This window comes from Podarcis filfolensis, assembly GCF_964270895.1.
Source record: "Podarcis filfolensis genome assembly, chromosome: 13".
NCBI lineage: Eukaryota > Metazoa > Chordata > Lepidosauria > Squamata > Lacertidae > Podarcis > Podarcis filfolensis.
This window is the reverse complement of record NC_139615.1, coordinates 39,224,296-39,244,262: the sequence shown is the minus strand read 5'-3', so window position 1 is coordinate 39,244,262 and position 19,967 is coordinate 39,224,296. Positions and strand designations below refer to the sequence as shown.

Genomic DNA, 19,967 nt, shown 5'->3' with positions numbered 1-19,967 from the left:
TGAGGTAGGCTAAGCCCACAGAGAGTGGCTTCAATGGGTTTCTTTTTAAAAAAATGATTTTCAGGTTTATACATTTCCATAATTTTACAGTCATTTTTGAACATTTCAAAGCTTGACTTCCTTTCCCCTCTTTCTGCAGTTCCTAAAATTTATTTTTCATGTTTTCTGCATATCCAAATTAACGTAATTTGTTCATTTATTCATCTGCTTTAAATATTTACTCTTATGAAACTGCAGGTTATTACAATAATCCTGCCAATGTTCTTATCTGTTTACTGTTTGTAAATATTCAGTAAATCATTTCCATTCTTTTGTAAAAAGTTTGTTACCTTGATTTCTAATTTTTCTGGTAAGTTTTGCAGTTTCCGCATATCCCTTTTTTAAAAAAATAATCTTTATTGATTTAAAATATCATCTTACAAATGTATTACAAAATGGTTACTACAAAATTAAACACGAAGTTAAAAAGAGAAAGAATAAAGAGAATAAAAATAAAAAGAACAAAAGAGAATTAACAATAAGAAAAGAATATGAGTTATAGCATCCTGTCTTGTAGGTGTTTCACATTTCCAGCTTCTTGCTACCAGTATTCTTGCAGCTGTAATTGAGTACATAAGCAGTGGTCTTGTATTTTGCTTTATTTCTGTTGGCAGTATTCCTAGAAGGAAAATATCCGGTCTTTTTTTAAAAGTAAATTTAAATAATTTCTTAAATTCATAATGTATGTTATTCCAAAACTCGCTTATAACCATACAAGTCTACCACATATGGTAGTAAGATCCTATCTCATTTTTACGCCAACTTTATAAAAAGTTTGTTACCTTGATTTCTAATTTTTTTGGTAAGTTTTACAGTTTCTGCATATTCCAAAAGTTTTTGAATCCATTCTTCTTTCGCTGGGACTTCTTTCCATTCTTGGGCAAGTAACATTCTAGCCACTGTAGTCGCATACATGGATAAATGTCTGTACAGTTTGGATAGTTCTGTCCCTATAACTTCCAAAAGCAAAGTTTCTGGGTTGTTGTTTTTTTACAAACGTTATTTTAAACATTTTTTTCAATTCATTATATATCAATTCCCATTAAGCTTTAACCTTGCTACAAGACCACCACATATGATAAAAAGAACCTTCTTTCTCTTTACATTTCCAACATTTACATTATTTGCTTTAGATTTATACATTTTTGCCAGTTTACTTGGTGGTAGGTACTGTTATAAGAAAAACTGCTCCTTTCCCTTATGGGGTATCCAAGAGCCCGTATAGAGTCCTTAAGTGGGTTCCCTGTTGGTAGGAGAAAATAACAGGCCAACCAGAGAATATTGAGAAGCAAAGCAGCTGGTAACCCTGATCTATATTAAACTGTTGCAACAGGGTCCTCACTCACCACATGCAGGAGAGAGGAGGAACCCAGAACAATGGTGCACAAGCCCTTATATAGACTTTTAAAATTGCTAACCCTGTAGCTCAAGACTACTCCCAAAAACATCATACATACATCACAGAAGGAGGCAGGTCTACAGCAGAAATCATAGCTGTCAAATGTCCCTTATTTGAAGGGACAGTCCCTTATTCCAGCGCCATGTCCCGCTGCTGTCCCTTATTGATGGATGTCCCTTAAATGTCCCTTAAATGATGTACCCTTAAATTTCAAAGGAAGCAGCTCCTCTCCCTCCCGGCCAGGGAGGAGGGAGGCTCCAACTGTGTTGCTTGAAGTCTAAGAACCCAATAAGAAGTCTAAGAACGACTGGGGGGTGGAGCTTGCATGCCTTGTGTGTGGCTAGTTAATGCAAGCTGAGGGGGGTTTTGAATGCTGAACACCATTTTGTTGCACATGCTGCTGCAAACTTTGCAGTGCAAAGCAAGGCCGGGGAGCCATCTTAAGTTGAGGCTGCATAGGCCTTGTGGTGCATGTGATTCAGATTCTATTCAGTTGAACCTCTGGTTACAAAGTTGATTGGACATTGTTCTTGAAGCTACCAGCATGAGTTTGACCAGACTGCAGGAGGACAGGAAGACTGGAGTGCCTGGAACAGGTGAGGCTGCAGGTCCTTTATTTTGGCTGCTGGTCCAAGGCTGCTGGTCCCTTATTTTCAAATCTGTAGGTTGACAGCTATGGCAGAAATACATCACAGGAGGCTGTCTACAGCAAAAATCCTGTCTGCCAGGATACCTGACAGTGGTCACTGATTGCTTTACCTGGGCAGCCCTGCCATTCTTCTGTGATGTTAAATACTTTAATTCCTGAATCCAGGCCACAGGCTCACCCTATTCATACACAAATATGTCCTTAAGACAGGTAAGCAAAAGACAATGAAGAGGCTTTTCCATTTTCTTCCTCCTTGCCAAGAAATATTTGAGGTCAATTTGGGAGGGTCAGAATGGTTTGGGAGAGTCAATGACTTCAGGATTGCTCTCCTGTACTATTTCAGACACATGGTTTATATACTTATGTATGTGTTTCCCTTGTACATTTAGGAACGTTTATTTTACACTTGGGACCATAGAATTCTTATAACAGTACCATTGATGTATCATTTTCATATAATTTTAATGCTGTAAATTTTCTATCCATATTCCTCAATGGGTTTCATGAGTGAGTCCAGGTTGGAGAGGCTAATGCTCTCCAACCTTTTTTCTTTCTTTTTTAAAAATGCAATGCCTTTGGGATATTTCAAGCAGCTACTTTGGTTTTGCTATTGAGGATGGATATGGAGGATGACACAGGATGTCAGCCTAGGTGGACCCTTGATTTGCAATTTAATTGCATTTTTTAAAAAGAAAAAATAATTTTTATTGCAGAGTTTTCCAACCTTTTCATGCTGGTGGCGCGCTTTTTAGACATGCAACATTTCGCGACACGGTAATTCCATTTTACCAGCAAAGCAGAGGCGAAACTATCCCCTTTCCAGCCTACACACTGTGTTGAAGATGCTAATGTGTCACAACGCAAAGTTTGGAAAGTTCTGCTTTATTGTTCTGTTATGAGAGGAGTAGCACAAGTTAGGTAGAGACCTTCCCCGATAAAGGGGACAACAATAAACGAGAATGCACTAGTAAAGTGGACGTAACGAAAACATGCAATGCAGCTTCCCATAGCTGTCATAAAAAGAACATGCTGTGAGATGCACCATGTCTCCTTACAGAGTTTCTGCTCTCTGACACAAAGGCAGCAGACCAATGTACTATTATTATTATTATTATTATTATTATTATTATTATTATTATACCCTACCTCCCCCCCACCCGGCAGGGACTCAGGGTGGTTTTCAGATAATGTAAGAATAGCTAAAAATATGAGGGGGCACCTATAATTAAAAACAATCAAACATTAATAGAATTAAAACTCTCTTCCTGTAGGAAAGATCTATTAAAAAAACATACAGACAATCGCACCCAAAACAGCAGGGCACCAGCCCTTTTGTTAAAAATGGTCAGTTCTTAAAAGCCTGTGGAAAGACAACAAGGGGGGGAACCAGTTCAGCTTCTCTAGGGAAGGAGTTCTCAAGTTGTATTGGAGCAAAAAAGGTAAAAAGTTGACTCTGGGGTGTGGTGCTCATCTCGCTTTCAGGCCAAGGGAGTTGGCGTTTGTCCGCAGACAGCTTTCCAGGTCATGTGGCCAGCATGACTAAACCACTTCTGGCACAATGGGACACCGCGATGGAAACCAGAGCGCACGGAAACGCCATCTACTTTCCCGCCGCAGCGCTATCTATTTATCTACTTGCACTGGCATGCTTTCGAACTGCCAGGTTGGCAGGAGCTGGGACAGAGCAACGGGAGCTCACTCCACGCAGGGATTCAAACCGCTGACCTGATTGGCAAGCTCAAGAAGCTCAGTGATTTAGACCACAGCGCCACCCTTGTCTTGGAGCAGCCATCACCAAGAAGGCTTTATGTTCCCTGAATGTGTCTGACTGTCTTCTAAAGCCATCCCAAGTTGGTGGCCAACACTCATTCCTTTGAGTTTCAACATCATAGACAGCCAGGAAGGCCTAGGTAAAAAAAAAGGTACAGGACCCTGGACAGTTCAGTCAAAGGTGACTCATCTCGCTTTCAGGCCGAGGGAGCCAGCCTTTGTCCACAGACAGCTTTCCGAGTCATGTGGGCAAAATGACAAAACTGCTTCTGGCACAACAGAACACCATGACGGAAACCAGAGCGCACGGAAACGCCGTTTACCTTCCTGCCACACCTGTACCTATTTATCTATTTGCACTGGCATGCTTTCAAACTGTTAGGTTGGCAGGAGCTGGGACAGAGCAACGGGAGCTCACTCCACGCAGGGATTCAAACCGCTGACCTGATTGGCAAGCTCAAGAAGCTCAGTGATTTAGACCACAGCGCCACCCTTGTCTTGGAGCAGCCATCACCAAGAAGGCCCTCCCGCGTCCCCACCAAGTGTCCCTGCAAGGGTGGCAGGACCAGGAGAAGGGCCGTCCCCTGAAGATCACAAAACCCAGGCAGGTTTCAGAAATGCAGTCTTTCGGATAGCTTGCACCTAAGCTGCGTTAGGGCTTTATAGCTAATGACCAGCACTTTGAATTGTGCCCCTGAATGTCAGCTGCTGGGGAGTATGGTTGGGAAGAGTTCTATTGAGATCAGTTCCTGCTTCAGAGGCTTCTCATAGGGTTTTTGTTGGCTACTGTGAGAGCAGGACAGTGGATTAACTGGGCCTTTGGCATGGGCGTAGCCAGGGGGCAGGGAGGGGCATCTGCCCTCCCCCCCATAATCAATAAAAATACATAGTGAACTGAGGTTCTTCCCCCCCCCAACTAAAATCCTGGCTATGCCCATGACCCTTTGGCCGAATCCAGTGGTGGTGCTGTTCTAATATACAGTGGTACCTCGGGTTACATACGCTTCAGGTTACAGACTCCACTAACCCAGAAATAGTACCTCGGGTTAAGAACTTTGCTTCAGGATAAGAACAGAAATTGTGCTCCGGCGGCGCAGTGGCAGCAGGAGGCCCCATTAGCTAAAGTGGTGCTTCAGGTTAAGAACTTACTTAACCCGAGGTACCACTGTATTATCTAAAACATTTCTCTGAATCCTTTTCAGCACGTTCAATTCCATGGCAAACTCCCAGGGTTTGTTCAGCGGAAAGCTCAATGTGGAAACTGCCCCTCAGAAGCAGAAAATGAGAACTGCTGTTCCGGATTTAGCATCCTCATATCAGCTCAGCTAGATTGGGACCACAAATGGCGCGTTACAAATTTAAATTTAAACCAACGAGGTGAGAATTATATTTGTTGCACCTTGAACTGATAGGATGCTAGAAACTCAGCTAATGACACTTTGCCACTTGCTTTCCTAAAAGAAGAAGCTTTAATTTCTTAAATCGCTGCATACTGGACGGCTAAAAAGCATAAGGACAAAGCCACTACAAAGAAAAGGTTGGGGGGAGACAGCTTGTTCTATTAAATACTGTGCTAAGCCTTAGCTATAGGTTTAAGGTAAAGGTAAAGGGACCCCTGACCATTAGGTCCAGTCGTGACCGACTCTGGGGTTGCGGCACTCATCCCGCTTTATTGGCCGAGGGAGCCGGCGTACAGCTTCCGGGTCATGTGGCCAGCATGACTAAGCCGCTTCTGGCGAACCAGAGCAGCGCACAGAAACGCTGTTTACCTTCCCGCCAGAGCGGTACCTATTTATCTACTTGCACTTTGACGTGCTTTCAAACTGCTAGGTTGGCAGGAGCTGGGACTGAGCAACGGGAGCTCACCCCATCACGGGGATTCGAACCGCCGACCTTCTTTTCAGCAAGTCCTAGGCTCTGTGGTTTAACCCACAGCGCCACCTGAGTCCCCAGCTATAGGTTTACTCGTCCACATTTTTAGGCTATATAGCCCAACTTCCTTGTACTTTGTGTTTTCTTTAGTGCAACAGTGTTCTTCCTCATTTCCCCTTCTTTAGGCATGAATTGTAGTCTAGTTTCCTTGACAGACCCAAAGTTTACAAGAGTGCTTTAAATGCTACCTTAATCTGGGTTTCCAGCTCTTCAGCCACCTCTGGGTCCTTGGGTCATTTCAGTTGTTACTTGGGCTGTAGGCAGTAGTAGATAAGCTTTTGGCAGCCCAGAAATAAGAATGATCACCTGAGAATTGATGAAGATAAAATATAAGTTAATGGAACACCTGTAAGGGCTTAGTTTAATGGTGTGTAACCTCAGTGCTATAATCCTACAGACTGAGGGTATAATCTGACCTAGAACGTTTATCTGGGTGCAAACTCCATTTAACCCAATGGGATTTCCTTCTGAGCAGACATATAGGTTTGTGGTATGAACTACTTGCTAGGGGTGGAAAAACCCGAGCAAAATCAAGCTTTGTGGCTTTTTTCATACATGCAGACGGAGATTACAAATGTTGCTGCTGCTTCCACCCACTCCCCAGTATCAGACGGACACTCACATAATAGCATTAGATAAGCCAGGAGGGCAGTTTCATGAGTTTTGTATGGAAATAGGCCACTAGATGGTGCCTAACATGGAATGTGTATAGACTTGTGAGATGCTGGTTCCCAGTTTAGTGCTTAGGAACTTTGTTTTCGGAGTTTTGTCTTGTTTCACATCTTAATCTGTGGTTCTTCTAAATAATAATAATACAATTATAAAACATATTAATGACGCTGCAGAGGCAACAGGAAGGACTGTATTCAAATGTTCCTGATGTTTGAATGCTTTTAAAGAATTTTTTTTTCTTAGTAGGGCACGTAGGATTAAACTTTCAGTGAACCCCTCTTGAAACCTTATCTTGGTTTGTCAGCACTGTTGTGATTGTGCCCTTATTCCTTATCAGCAAGGTGGACTCTGTTCGTCAACACTCACTCACATCCTTCCAAACAGAATAAAAAAGTAACTAAGCTATTCATACTACAGCTACAAGATTCTAAAACGGGTAAATATTAAACCAAGAAGCACACCCCAGCATGCATGATAGAGGGTTTACTTGACGTTTTTATTCAATTGTCAAATTCAGTTATGTTTCTCTTTTTTATATATACAGTACCTTGGTTTACAAACTTAATCCGTTCCAGAAGTCCATTCTTAAACTAAAGCGTTCTTAAACCAAGGTGCGCTTTCCCATAGCAGTGGGGGACTCAATTTACAAATGGAACACACTCAACAGGAAGCGGAACATGTTCTGCTTCCAAGGCAAAGTTCACAAACCAAAACACCTACTTCCAGGTTTGCAGCGTTCTTAATCCAAGTTGTTCATAAACTAAGCTGTTCTTAAACCAAGGTACCACTGTATATATATATATAAATTTATTTATTTGGTTTTTCAAATTAAAGTTTTACAATCACATATCCAACATAACAAAAAAACAAAATATTTATTTAAGTAGTTGAGGTTTTTTCAGAACATCGCCCTAGTTGCCATGCGTCCAGGTTTTCCAATTCGGCGAAATTCCTCCTGGACTTCATTTTGACAGTCAGATTCCCGGACATGTCCTGGAGAAACAGGGACATATGGCAGCCCTGTGATAATAGAGCTTGGGTCTTTCTGATGTTCAGTTACAAATGTCAAAACAGTATTATCATGCTAACAAAACTAGAGGTGTTCAGATCAGTTAAGGACTGATTCTTCGGGTTTACTTCTAAAGCCTGTGATCCACTTGCACAGGCTGTGTGACCCACAGATTAGGAAATGCTATTCTAAAGAAAACTCTTCTATTGCAATAATTAATATAATATAATACAATACAATACAATACAATACAATACAATACAATACAATACAATACAATATAATGCTTCTGAACATGGGCTAGCCAAGATTTATTTTAGGGGGAGTCAGAACCGAGTGAGACCACGATGCTGCTGTAGGTGGGCCACTGGCCTGATCCAGCTCTTATGAAGAGCCTTCCTTTGATCTATTCCTCCAGGATCAGGTGAACATTGTTCTAACAATTCAAAGGTCACAATTATAGAACAAATATTCATAAATGCACACATATCTAAATAAATGAACCCAGTGCTCTTTTTCCTAAAAAAAATGTTTAGGGGTGCTCTCATTTTCCTACTCATATTGAAATCCTGCCCCTCAATGAGGCCAAACTTAGATCCACAGAATGTTTAGGGGTATGCGTCCCCCCCCCCCAGAAAAAAGCACGGTATGAACCATGTGTCTGAAATATGGGAGCTTAGGCCCTTGCATGGCCATAACAAATGATATCTGCAATAGCTCCCAAATTAGCATCCATTAAAGGAAAATCCCCCTTGCCACCCCAGACTATTAAATGCAATCTCCCTAACAGAGGAAGGTTGCCCAGTCACTGTAGCATTATTTTAGTGCATTAATGCCAGGCTCTCAGGTGCTTTTATCTGCTGCTAACCGCTTCCTCCACCTCCTCTTTTTTTCAGGCACATAAAATCAGGTCCTGAGCATTCTTTTAGTATGAGGCGAGGGCAGCTAAAATTCCATGTGAATTAAAAACGACTGCGCCAGCACTGGAAGGAAATCAAGAGCTCTTCCGGATTGTATCGGGACAGCCATTGCCTGGTAACACTTAACAAGTCAAAGCATCACATAGTTAAATTGCTATCATACTTGAGCCCTATAGTAAATGACTCATCCTGCTCTTCTTCAAAAGTGGATAAAAAAAAGAGTTCTGTGCAGCATCTTTGGAAGTGAGACATCAAAGATTAACACAAATCTGCCGCGGCATTAGCTTTTGCACATTACCATCTTCTTCAGACGTGCAATTACTGTTATTATTTTATGCATTTGCTTTTCATCATTGTGAAAGTCACTTGCGCTGTCTATTGGCTTCATTGGTTTTGAAAGCTATGAATAGGAATCCTGAGTCCTCGGGATAGGGAGAACTGAATAATTATTTTTTAAGTTATACTGAACGTGTGCTGTTTTGCTATTTTTGCTTATTCACACCACCCCCAGAAATCTGCAGAAAGCCAAGATGTTAATGCCCCTGTAAATGTATGCCGGCATGCATACCGCCGAACAAAATGGTAGCAGCAAATAGTTTGTGCTCCTCTAATTGAAATTCATTTGATGTGCGGGGAGGGAAACCCTTGTTTTGCTTTTAGACGTTTTAAAAAATGCAGATTTCCATACAAACGCAGTTCATTATCCCATAATGAAAGTCTGAAGTGGTTGCGGCTGGGAGTATGACGGCTCTGCAGTGTAATTCACTTTGAGTATTGCATGTTGGACATAGCTGTCAACCCTCCCTTTTTTTGCGGGAAATTCCCTTATTCCAGCGCCACTTCCCACTGCTATCCTGAATTGTTAGATAACCTGTAGACTGTCCCCGGGACAGGTGAGGCTGCTGATTCCTTATTTTCGAGGCTGCTGATACCTTATTTTCAAATCTGAAAGTTGGCAGCTATGATGTTGAAGTTAGGGCAATAAAGAGAAAGTGCTTTACAAGAAGCCTGCAATGTCGTCTAGTACCCCTGTTGCAGGTTGGGCTGGAAGAGTCCCGAAGCAGTCCTGTAGCTTTATCCTGTGCTGCTATCCCTACACCGGTGGGGCTAAGAAAGTAATGCATAACGCTGCTGTGTAGTCTTCTGTTTATATTCAAAAAGTTGTTTAGTCCGATTCAGATGAGCTGTTTTCCCATTCTTAATACTCCCATTCTGCAGCTGTCCTGAGAGTGGCTTGTGACCACTGCCCCTGCAAATGTAGCTTATCTTTCTACCCTTGTTCCTTTGCATTTCATGAATCTCTGCATATTTTACAAAAACTAAACCCTTCAGTATCCCATTACTACAGCCATCAAGACTTATTTACACTGTTGAATTTATCTTAATGCTGCCAACGTTTTCAAGTATACACAGTTATTTCCCATGTATTCAATAAACGTTTTCCAGTCTTCTCTAAATGTATGTTATTCTTGTTCTCTTATTCTATATGTTAAGTCTGCAAGCTGCGCATATTCTGTCAGTTTAAGTTGCTATTCTTCTTTAGTTGGGACCTCACTCGTTTTCCATTTTTGGGCTAATGAAACACAGTCTGCAGTAGTGGCATAGATAAACAACCTTTTTTGACACCTGGGAATTTCCGTCTGAATTATCCCCAGCAAAAAGGACTTTGGTGTTGTTTTTTTTGAAAGATACTTTTAAAAATCAAGACCTTGAAAGTGGTAGAAGAGGGCTTTGAATGTATGGTGCAGTGGTTGTGATATAATTGGTGCTTTTTTTCTGGGGGTACTCAAGGATATGCAGTACTGTACTGGCAACTTTTTCTCTAAAGAAAAGCACTGGATCGGGTAATGATGTGCATGCAATTACGAACCAGCTGTAACTTTGTATGGTGCGAGGGCAAGATCACACTGCCGACCTCACAATAGCCTGCCACCTTCTTGCTGGAACAATGAAGCATGGGAGAATCGGATGCACCGGAAGAGCATCTCAGATAAGATGGCTTTGAAAGAGGATTAGACGATTCAATGGAGGTGAGAGCTATCAAAGGCTACTAGCCATGATGGCAACACTCTGCCTCCACAGTGAGAGGCAGCTATGCTTCTCCAAAGAAGTTTTTGGAAGCCATAGATGGGCACAGGGCTCTTGTGCTTGAATCCTGCTTGCAGGCATCTGGGAAGCCCCAGAGGGAAGGGGATGCTGGACCAGATGGGCCATGGGCCTGATCCAGCAGTGTTTCATAAGGACCCCCTCCTTCCTCCTGCCCCAGTCATCTGTCCTTCTTCTGGCTCCAATCTCTCCCGGGATGAGGACAGGACAGCAGAGGCAGTTCCCAAAGCTAGGCTGCTGCTTTCCCTCGCTGCAAAGCAGAGACATCAGCAGGCGCCTGGCTCCAAGCCATGCTAGCACCAGTCTGGGGCATGATGATGGGGGACATGGGAAGGAAGCTTTCCTATGGGTCACGCAATGGATAGTTTCTCCTACCTCCTATCCTGGAGCTCTCCTTTAGCGAGGATGTAGCAGCCAAGTTCTGGCCCAAAGTCCGGCACGCAACAAATGGCTGAGGAGGCGCCATACCCACGCAAACAATGGGAAGTGGCGAAGAGGCACGAGGACAAAGATGCTTCTATGAGGATTCCTTCAGTGCCTTGGTAGGGCTGACCTGGGATCCAGAAAGGGAAACCAGGAACTGCACGGACGCCTTGGTTGCACTCTTGCCCATCAGCCTGGGAGCTGGAGACGCAGACCATTCTCCGGAAGCGTGGCCCTGTGAAGGAAGCAGGATATAGTATCCTCTTGGCATATGTGAGGAATGGATTCCCAATGGAATTAACTTGCCATTACTTCCAAAGGAAGCTTGGCTGACCAGCTTCTTGAGGAACTAGAGTCCCTCCTTTCTGATCTCATGCAGAAAGGAGGTTCTTCTTTCATTCTCCTTTTCTGCTCAACTTGTACCATGTCCTCCCTATGCCATGCAAAACTTTCATCCCTCTTAGTTGTTCTTTTTATATTCACTTCTTACTCCTCCAGCAGCTTTTCTCCCTTAACCCTTTCCTTTCTATCCTAATTGTTGTTGTTTCTTGAATTTATATACTGTACAGTGGTACTTCGGGTTAAGTACTTAATTTGTTCCAGAGGTCCGTTCTTAACCTGAAACTGTTCTTAACCTGAAGCACCACTTTAGCTAATGGGGCCTTCTGCTGCTGCCGTGCCGCCAGAGCACGATTTCTGTTCTCATCCTGAAGCAAAGTTCTTAACCTGAAGCACTATTTCTGGGTTAGCGGAGTCTGTAACCTGAAGCGTATGTAACCTGAGGTACCACTATATTGCCCTATAAACGCAGGTCTGAGGGCGGATCCTGATTGTATGTGTTAATTCAAAGTGTTGGTGTTGACCTTTAAAGCCCTAAATAGCCTTGTCCCAGTATACCTGAAGGAGCGTCTCCACCCATGTCGCTCAGCCTGGACACTGAGGTCCAGTTCTGAGGGCCTTCTGGCAGTTCCCTCACTGTGAGAAGTGAGGTTACAGGGAACCAGGCAGAGGGCCTTCTTGGTAGTGGTGCCCGCCCTGTGGAACGCCCTCCCACCAGATGCCAATGAAATAAACAACTATCTGACTTTTAGAATACATCTGAAGGCAGCCCTGTTTAGGGAAGTTTTTAATGTTTGAAGTTTTATTCTGATTTTAGTGTTCTGTTGGGAGCCGCCCAGAGTGGCTGGGGAAAGCCAGCCAGATGGACGGGGAAAAAATAATAAAATTATTATTATCATTATTATTAATAAACAATCATATTTTTGCCTTACTTTTTATTTCCTTCAAACCTTCCTCTGGCCCTTTCCTTGGTGGGTCCTCCAGGCCCTCTGGGAGAAAAACAGCAGCCGATGTTCAGATGAGGCAAGCCGTTTCATATATTGTATGACTGCAACTTCAAGTGAAGTTGCACATGTGAATGGGGAAACCACAGACTGAACTCCATGGACAGAACGTCCCATTAAGATATTGGTCATAACATTATGTTTGCTGACTGGGAACAGTTGTGGACCACCGGTATGAAATTCACGGCATGTAATGCCTTAAGAGAGAATATTATGAAAATGATTTATAGGTGGTACATGACCCCAGTCAAGCTTGCAAAAATATATCATTTGCCCGATAATAAATGTTGGAAATGTAAAGAAAATGAAGGTACATTCTTTCACCTTTGGTGGACGTGCCCAAAGATTAAGGCTTTCTGGGAGATGATATATAATGAAATGAAAAAGGTATTTAAATATACCTTCCTGAAGAAACCAGAGGCCTTTCTCCTGGGTATAGCCGGCCAATTGGTGCCAAAGAAGGATAGAACTTTCTTCATGTATGCAACAACAGCAGCAAGAATACTTATTGCAAAGTATTGGAAGACACAAGAGCTACCCACCCTGGAAGAGTGGCAGATGAAGGTGATGGATTATATGGAATTGGCAGAAATGACTGGCAGAATCCGTGACCTGGGAGAAGAGTTGGTGGAAGAAGACTGGAAGAAATTTAAAGACTATCTTCAGAAACACTGTAAAATTAATGAATGTTAAAATGATGTTGGACTGAAAATAAGTGGCATTAGCAACAAAGTTAATAAGAATATGCAAAAATGAATTGATAAATGGATGAAAATATAGAGTTATAACATGTTAAGATATAGAGTTAAGATAAATGAAAGAGGGTAAGGATTTGCTGACTTGATTATTTAAATGTGAATACAAAAAGGGGAGGTGTGAGGAGGCCAAGGAAATAAGATAACGAGTCAGGGTTACAAAAATGGATTTGTTTTTATTTTCCTTTTCTTATTTTATGTATTTTTCTATGTTTCTTTTATTGTATTTCTTTCTTTTTATATGATCTTTTAAATTCATGTCTTTGTAAAACTCCAATAAATATCTTTTAAAAAAAAAAAAGAACGTCCCATCAGAAGCACATTCAGTTGTCACACCCACACCAGGCACTTAAATGTAAACTCACAGACCCTGGCTTATGTCTTTCAGCAGGACTCAGGAACCACCTTGGACCCTCAACCTTTCCCTGTTGCCTCCCCATGTCAAATTAAAGATTGCAAGCCCCTCGGGGCATTAACCTCTTTCTCAAGGGTCGCACACAGTGATGGTGCAAACAGATAATACAAAATAAATCTCAGTATGCTCCCCTGTGCAAGCTAAATCCCGCCAGAGGCCTTTTCCTTAAAACCATAGATTGTATACACACCATACCTCTTGGGGAAAGGCCCTGCGTTGCGCTTCCGCTTGGGTTGTGTGCCGAGCAAACGCGGGTGTGTTAACAGCTTTGCTCTTCGCTAGGCTGCCCTGGGATCCAAAAGGGGCAACCAGGAACCATACGGATGGCTTGGTTGCCCCCTTGCCCATCAGGTTGGGAGCTGGAGACGCGGACCATTCTCTGGAAACATGGCCCTGTGAAGGAAGCAGGATGTAATCTCCTCCTGGCACGTGTGAGGAATCGATTCCCAAAGGAATTAACAGACCACAACTTCCAAAGGAAGCTTGGCTGACCAACTTCTTGAGGAGCTGGAGCGCTTCCTTTCTTGATCTCATGCAGAAAGATACGCTCCCCATTCTCCTTTTACACTCTTTGACAGTGGAAAGGAATCTCTTAGAAGGCGGCGGACTCTCCTTCGCTGGAGGTTTTTAAGCAGAGGTTGGATGGCCTTGGATGATCTTGGTTGAGATTCCTGCATTGTAGGGGTTCGGACTAGAAACATGACCCTTGGAAAGAGATAGACATAACATTTTACTTTTTAAAAATATATCTTTCTTAATTTAAAATAAATACATTTACGAAAGACAGACATACATACAAAGTAAACAAACATACACTCAAAAAAACAAATAACAGAAAAATCAAACAAACCATCACACTATAAGATATAAGAAGATTAATATAATTATATATACTTCTGGTGTTGAACACAATTATAAAATTTATAGAAAAGAAATTTAAAACTGACTTCCAATTAATCTCACTACTTTGTCTATCCATTACTTTATACCGCACAGTTACATATTTCTTATATAATTTCTTTTTACCTCCCTACAAACTTATACTTATGCAATACAGGGATCAGTCTAATTCTGCCAATATGTTTCCTTTTATTCCATCGTTTTCTAAATATTCTTTAAAGATTCACCAATCCTTATATACTTTTTGTATACATAATAATAATAATTTATTATTTGTACCCCGCCCATCTGGCTGGGTTTCCCCAGCCACTCGGAGCGGCTTCCACAGAAACCAAAAATACAGTAAAATCACACATTAAAAACTTCCCTGACATTTTACATAACATTTTACAAGGACAGGAAGAAACATCAAGGATAGAATAATTGCCACACACAGGAAGAACAAGGATATAGTCTGAGTGCCTCACTTGTAGTTCTAAAAATCATTTAATGTGTCAACACGAATGGAAGTTATTAATATTGCAGTTGTTGTATAAAGGATTATTATTTTGACTGGAATGTAATTGAAATTAATTAGATTTTGGAACACAGAAAAAAAGAAAATAAACCATGAAATCTAGCCCGTGGGGGCCACCTAAATTATTAGTAATTGTATTATAATTTGGTATTGTTATAAAGAGGCTATTCTTGGATGGTAATTGAAAATGAATAAAAATTATTATAAAAAAGAGAAACTTCACAGTTCTATGATTCTATGATTTAAAGTGCCTCCAATGAGCATTTTAAGCACATGACTTCTCCCAAAGGATCCTGGGGATTGTAGCTTCCCTCTAAAATTCCCAGAAACCATAACAAACTATAGTTCCCAACATCATTTTTTTGGGGGGGGGGAAATATCTGCTTTTTAGAACATAGATGAGGAACCTGGGATTGGAGACAAGTCACACTCAGAATGGTAAAAGGAAGGGTTTTAGTCCCACCTCCCTTTCATTGCATGCTTACGTTCAGGATCCCCCTTTGTATTTTTGTGTGGAAAATCGGGTAGTAATGGTAGTTATTATTAAGAATTTATTTATACCCTGCCTTTCTGCCTGATGGAATGCAAGGGGGCTTACATATAAAAACGTTCAACTGCAGCAGTTCAACCAATGAATTGACATGGAGTAAAGGTTAAACAAATTTAATCTCTCTTTAAGGGCAGCAGAAATTCTCTAACCTGCCCAGGGTAAATTTAGGTATGGGGTTTCCGCCACCTCTTCTCACCTCGCCCTCCGGTTTTTAATCATTAACTATAACACACTACAGTTCCCAACATCATTTTTTGGGGGGAGGGGGAATATCTGCTTTTTAGAACATAGATGAACATGCAGTGGGAGGAGGCAAGAGCTTAAGTCAGCTTGCTCGCCTCCCTTTCCTAGGAACCAGGAATGGGAAGCTCAAGGGCTTTTAACAGTATGATTACAGAGAGTAGGGTGCGTAAAATATTGCATGGATGTAATATGGAAAGGAAGGTAATTACTGTACATTAGAGGTGCCGAAATTGCAATGGAGCAAAAAAACAAATATAGAAATAGAAATATCATGTTAAAATGATAAGAGAATAACAATAACTATTAAAAAAAAAACTGTGAAGAATAAGAAATAAGCAGGGAGAGATAATATGCCAAAAAAACCAGAAAAGGAAGTTGAGGGAAGTCACCGGGGGGCGGGGCAGTTGGGGATCTACACTTTATTTTGTTTTGTTGAAATAATGATTGTGATGATGATAAAATTGTAAAACCCAATAAAAATATTTTTTAAAAAGAAAGAAATCGCAACGGAGCAGAAAAGATTATTTATGTATGCGACCAAGGCTATGCGGATGTTATTGGCCCAGAGATAGAAAGAAGATAAAGTCCAGACCAGTGAAGAATGGCAGATTAAGTCGATGGATTATGCCAAAATGGCAAAAATTACCAGAAGAATCAGAAATCAGGAAGACCAAAATTTTATTTTATTTTTTTTAATAATTTTTATTAACTGGCCAATCACATCAAATTAAATCACATCACATAAATTCCAAATTACAAAGCCAAATTTTTAAATTTTGTTGGGGGAACCCATACTTCAAGATCCAAAGGGGGATTCAGATCATCTTCTTATTACTGCGCAGGAAGACCAAAATTTTAATAAGGAATGGGGAAAATTTATAATTTATCTTAAAAATCACTGTAAACTGTTAAAATCATTAGTAGGATTGGAATAACACTTGTAGTTCAATGGTGAATTTTGGATATAATGGAGATGTAAAAGATTTGGATTATTATAAAAGATGCAGGAGGAAATGACTAACCATAGGGTCCACCAAGGGGAGGAGGGGGAAGTCCAGGAGATTCTTTGGAATCTTGTTTTTATGATGTATGTTGGAGTGTAAAACTTTAATTTTAAAAACCAAATAAATTTATTAAAAAGGGAAGGTAATTATATTAGAATTATTAAGGGAATATTAATAAGGGAGGGAGAGGGAAAGAGGGAGCGTGGAATGTTGCTGGAGATTGGGAAAAGGGCTTTGAATGTTGGCGATGAGGCAGTTGGGTTTGAAAAGGGGTTTGAATGTTGAAAAGGAGTTTGAATGTTGGCAGTGAGGCAGTTGGGAGTCAGTTGAGAGCTGTTGGTTCAGTAGGGGGTGGTAGTTACATCCGAAGCAGGGTCAAGCTTAGGATCAGTTTAGGATCAGTAGTTTAATCCCCCCTGCTGTAGTTGTAATAGCAGGGGTCAGCAATTTTTTTCAGCAGGGGGCCGGTTCACTCTCCCTCACACCTTGTGGGGGGCCAGACTATATTTTGAGGGCAGGGGGAATTAACAAATTCCTATGCCCCACAAATAACCAAGAGATGCATTTTAAATAAAAGCACACATTCTACCCACGTAAAAACACCAGGTAGGCCCCACAAATAATCCAGAGATGCATATTAAATAAAAGGACACATTCTACTCATGTAAAAACATGCTGATTCCCAGACCATCTGCAGGCCGGATTGAGAAGGCGATTGGGCAGGATCCGGCCCCCAGGCCTTAGTTTGCCTACCCATGTAATAAAGGCAAAACAAGATGCAAGTCGTACTCAAGCCGTAATGAAACCATTGCTTGGTTTTTTTAAAAAAACAGATTTCATCCGCATGCCTCACACTGGGCTACATCAGGGTGAAATATCATGATCGATATCATCTGTGGTGGCATCAGGAATAAAAGGGGTTTAGGGAAAGACCCGTCCCATAGCCGCACATCTTGTTAGGAGTGCAAAGGTGGCCCAGGGGACTGTGGGTAGTCAGTGCCAGAGCATCGCAGAGCAAAGTGGGGGAACAATGGCAAGCGGTTGGTGGAGGGTCCTTTGTCCCAGCAAGTCTCCCTGCAGGAAATGTTAGGAAACCAGCTTTTCAACACTGTGTGATAGGAATTTTGAGGTCTTAGATATATGGTAATGTTCATAACCGCACATACATAGATCAGCACAGGAAGACCGACCTGAAGCCATTTTGATTCCTAAACTGAGCAAATGTTGTCTCTGCAAGGTCTTCCACCTGCAAGGTGGAAAAGCCTCCCCATTGTCTTTTCCTTCACAAATCCTGTCTTAAGGGTATGTCTGTGTTTGAATAGGGTGTGAGCCTGCGACCTGGCCCAGGAAATAAGTATTTATCACTACAAAAGAATGGCCAGGCTCCCCAGGCAATCCAATCAAGTAACCTGCCAGACAGGAGATAAACAACAACAGGAGAAAAACAATATTCAAATTTCTGTTTTAGACTGCCTTTTCTGTGATGTAGGTGTGATATATCTGAGGGGTAGTCTTAAGTTACACCCCTTCTGTGATGTATGTATGATGTTTCTGGGGGTGGTCTTGATCTACAGGGTGGCAATTTCAAAAGTCTTTATAAGGCCTTGCACGCCATTTTTCTGGGTCCCTCCTCCTCTCCTGCGGGTGAGGGGAGCACCCTGTTGCAACAGATCAATAAAGATCAAGCTTACTAGCTGCTTTGCTTCTCAATATTCTCTGGTTGGCCTCTGTTATTCTCTCCTACCAATAGGGAACCTATGGGCTCTTGGATACCCCATAAGGGAAAAGGGCAATTTTTGTTTACAACAACTGCACCTCTTGCAACCGACTAGCAGGGGGAAGCTATAACCAGGCAGCCTGGGCCACTGAAGATGGTTACCGAGGTCCAGTCTTTGGGCTGTTTCCGTCTTGCTGTGCTTCTTCCCTGTCCCCCACTTTTTGAATCCACCCGCCCGCGTGCCCCTGCCTGAAGATTGAGTGAGAGGAGCTCTCAGGGAACTTGGAAAGTTCCCTCGCGACTTTGCGTGACAGTTTTGCTGGGCCTAGTCAGGAAGGAATTGTCCTATTGCTTGTGATTCCTCCAGAATCCCCCACCCTCCAAAAAAGGTGCAGCGTACACATCTCTAGGAGCTGTTGGGACCTCCCAGAGATACGCTGAGTTGTTGGAACAAAATGGCGTCCCACAAAATGGCTGAGTTGTAGGAACACAATGGCGTTCCACAACATGTCTGAGTTGTAGGAACACAATGGCGTTCCAAAAATGGCTGACTTGTTGGAAGAAAATGGCATTCCACAACATGTCTGAGTTGTTGGAACAAAATGGCGTTCCACAAAATGGCTGAGTTGTTGGAACAAAATGGCATTCCACAACATGTCTGAGTTGTTGGAACACAATGGCGTACCACAAAATGGCTGAATTGTTGGAAGAAAATGGCGTTCCATTTATTTAAAAACAATTAATTGCACGTTTATTCAAAATCCATTTAAAACTGTTTAGTTTAGGTAATGCAATAAAATTTATCAGTTTGATCTAGCGACACCAGAGAGAGTCAAGATCTCAGGGCTGTCACATGGAAGATGGAGTGAGCTTTGAAAAGTTATTAGAAACAATTAAATTCATTTGCGGGATTATCTTAAAATTAAAAACTACCTTAAAACTTAAAAACTACTGACTAAGAAATAAAGAGGGAGTAAACAAAAAAATAGATTATTGAGGAGATGCAATAAGAAAAGTGTAACTGAAGGAACCACGAAAGGGGTGGGGAGGGAAAAATAAAATGGGATTTTTTTTGTACTGGATGTTTGTATGTCACAAAAATTGAAATATTGAGAAATAAAATTTATATTATTATTATTAGAATTAGAATTTATATACCACGCTATACTTGGGGGTCTCAGGGAGGTTCACAGAATAAAATATAAAACCACAAAATACCTAATAAAAATAAAAAACAACCGAATAGCCGCCCCAACAACAACAAAAAACACATTTTAAAAGGGCATAGGATGTAAATCGGATCAACCAAAGGCCTGGTTAAAAAGGAACGTTTTTGCCTGGCGCCTACAGGTGTATAATGAAGGTGCCAGGCAAACATCCCTGGGGAGTGCATTCCACAGACAGGGAGCCACTGCAAAGAAGGCCCGTTCTCTCTCTCCTGACTAAAAAATCTGACACATCAAAAGAAAGAGGGTCTTCAAAACAAAACGGGCATCGTGTGTGTGTGTGTGTGTGTGTGTGTGTGTGTGTGGTGAAATATTTGGGCATTTGGTTAAGAAATAAAAATGCATCGCTAAATCCGAATAACTATGTTGAAGTATGGT

General features: G+C 41.6%; 1 long non-coding RNA gene across 4 annotated transcripts; it reads right to left on the bottom strand.

The window, feature by feature from the left end:
* Positions 1-376: 376 nt before the first annotated feature.
* On the bottom strand, positions 377-19,081 carry LOC310748153. 4 transcript variants are annotated; one of them, XR_014541120.1, is made up of 6 exons: positions 16,665-19,081; positions 13,628-14,137; positions 10,872-11,154; positions 5,978-6,095; positions 822-989; positions 377-658 (listed from the first exon to the last, which is right to left on the bottom strand). It is a non-coding gene; the product is annotated as an uncharacterized lncRNA (long non-coding RNA). The 4 variants fall into 4 exon arrangements; XR_014541121.1 differs by lacking the exon at positions 16,665-19,081 and adding an exon at positions 15,852-16,315; XR_014541122.1 differs by lacking the exon at positions 16,665-19,081 and having other exon boundaries at positions 13,628-14,582.
* Between the last annotated feature and the right edge of the window lie 886 nt (positions 19,082-19,967).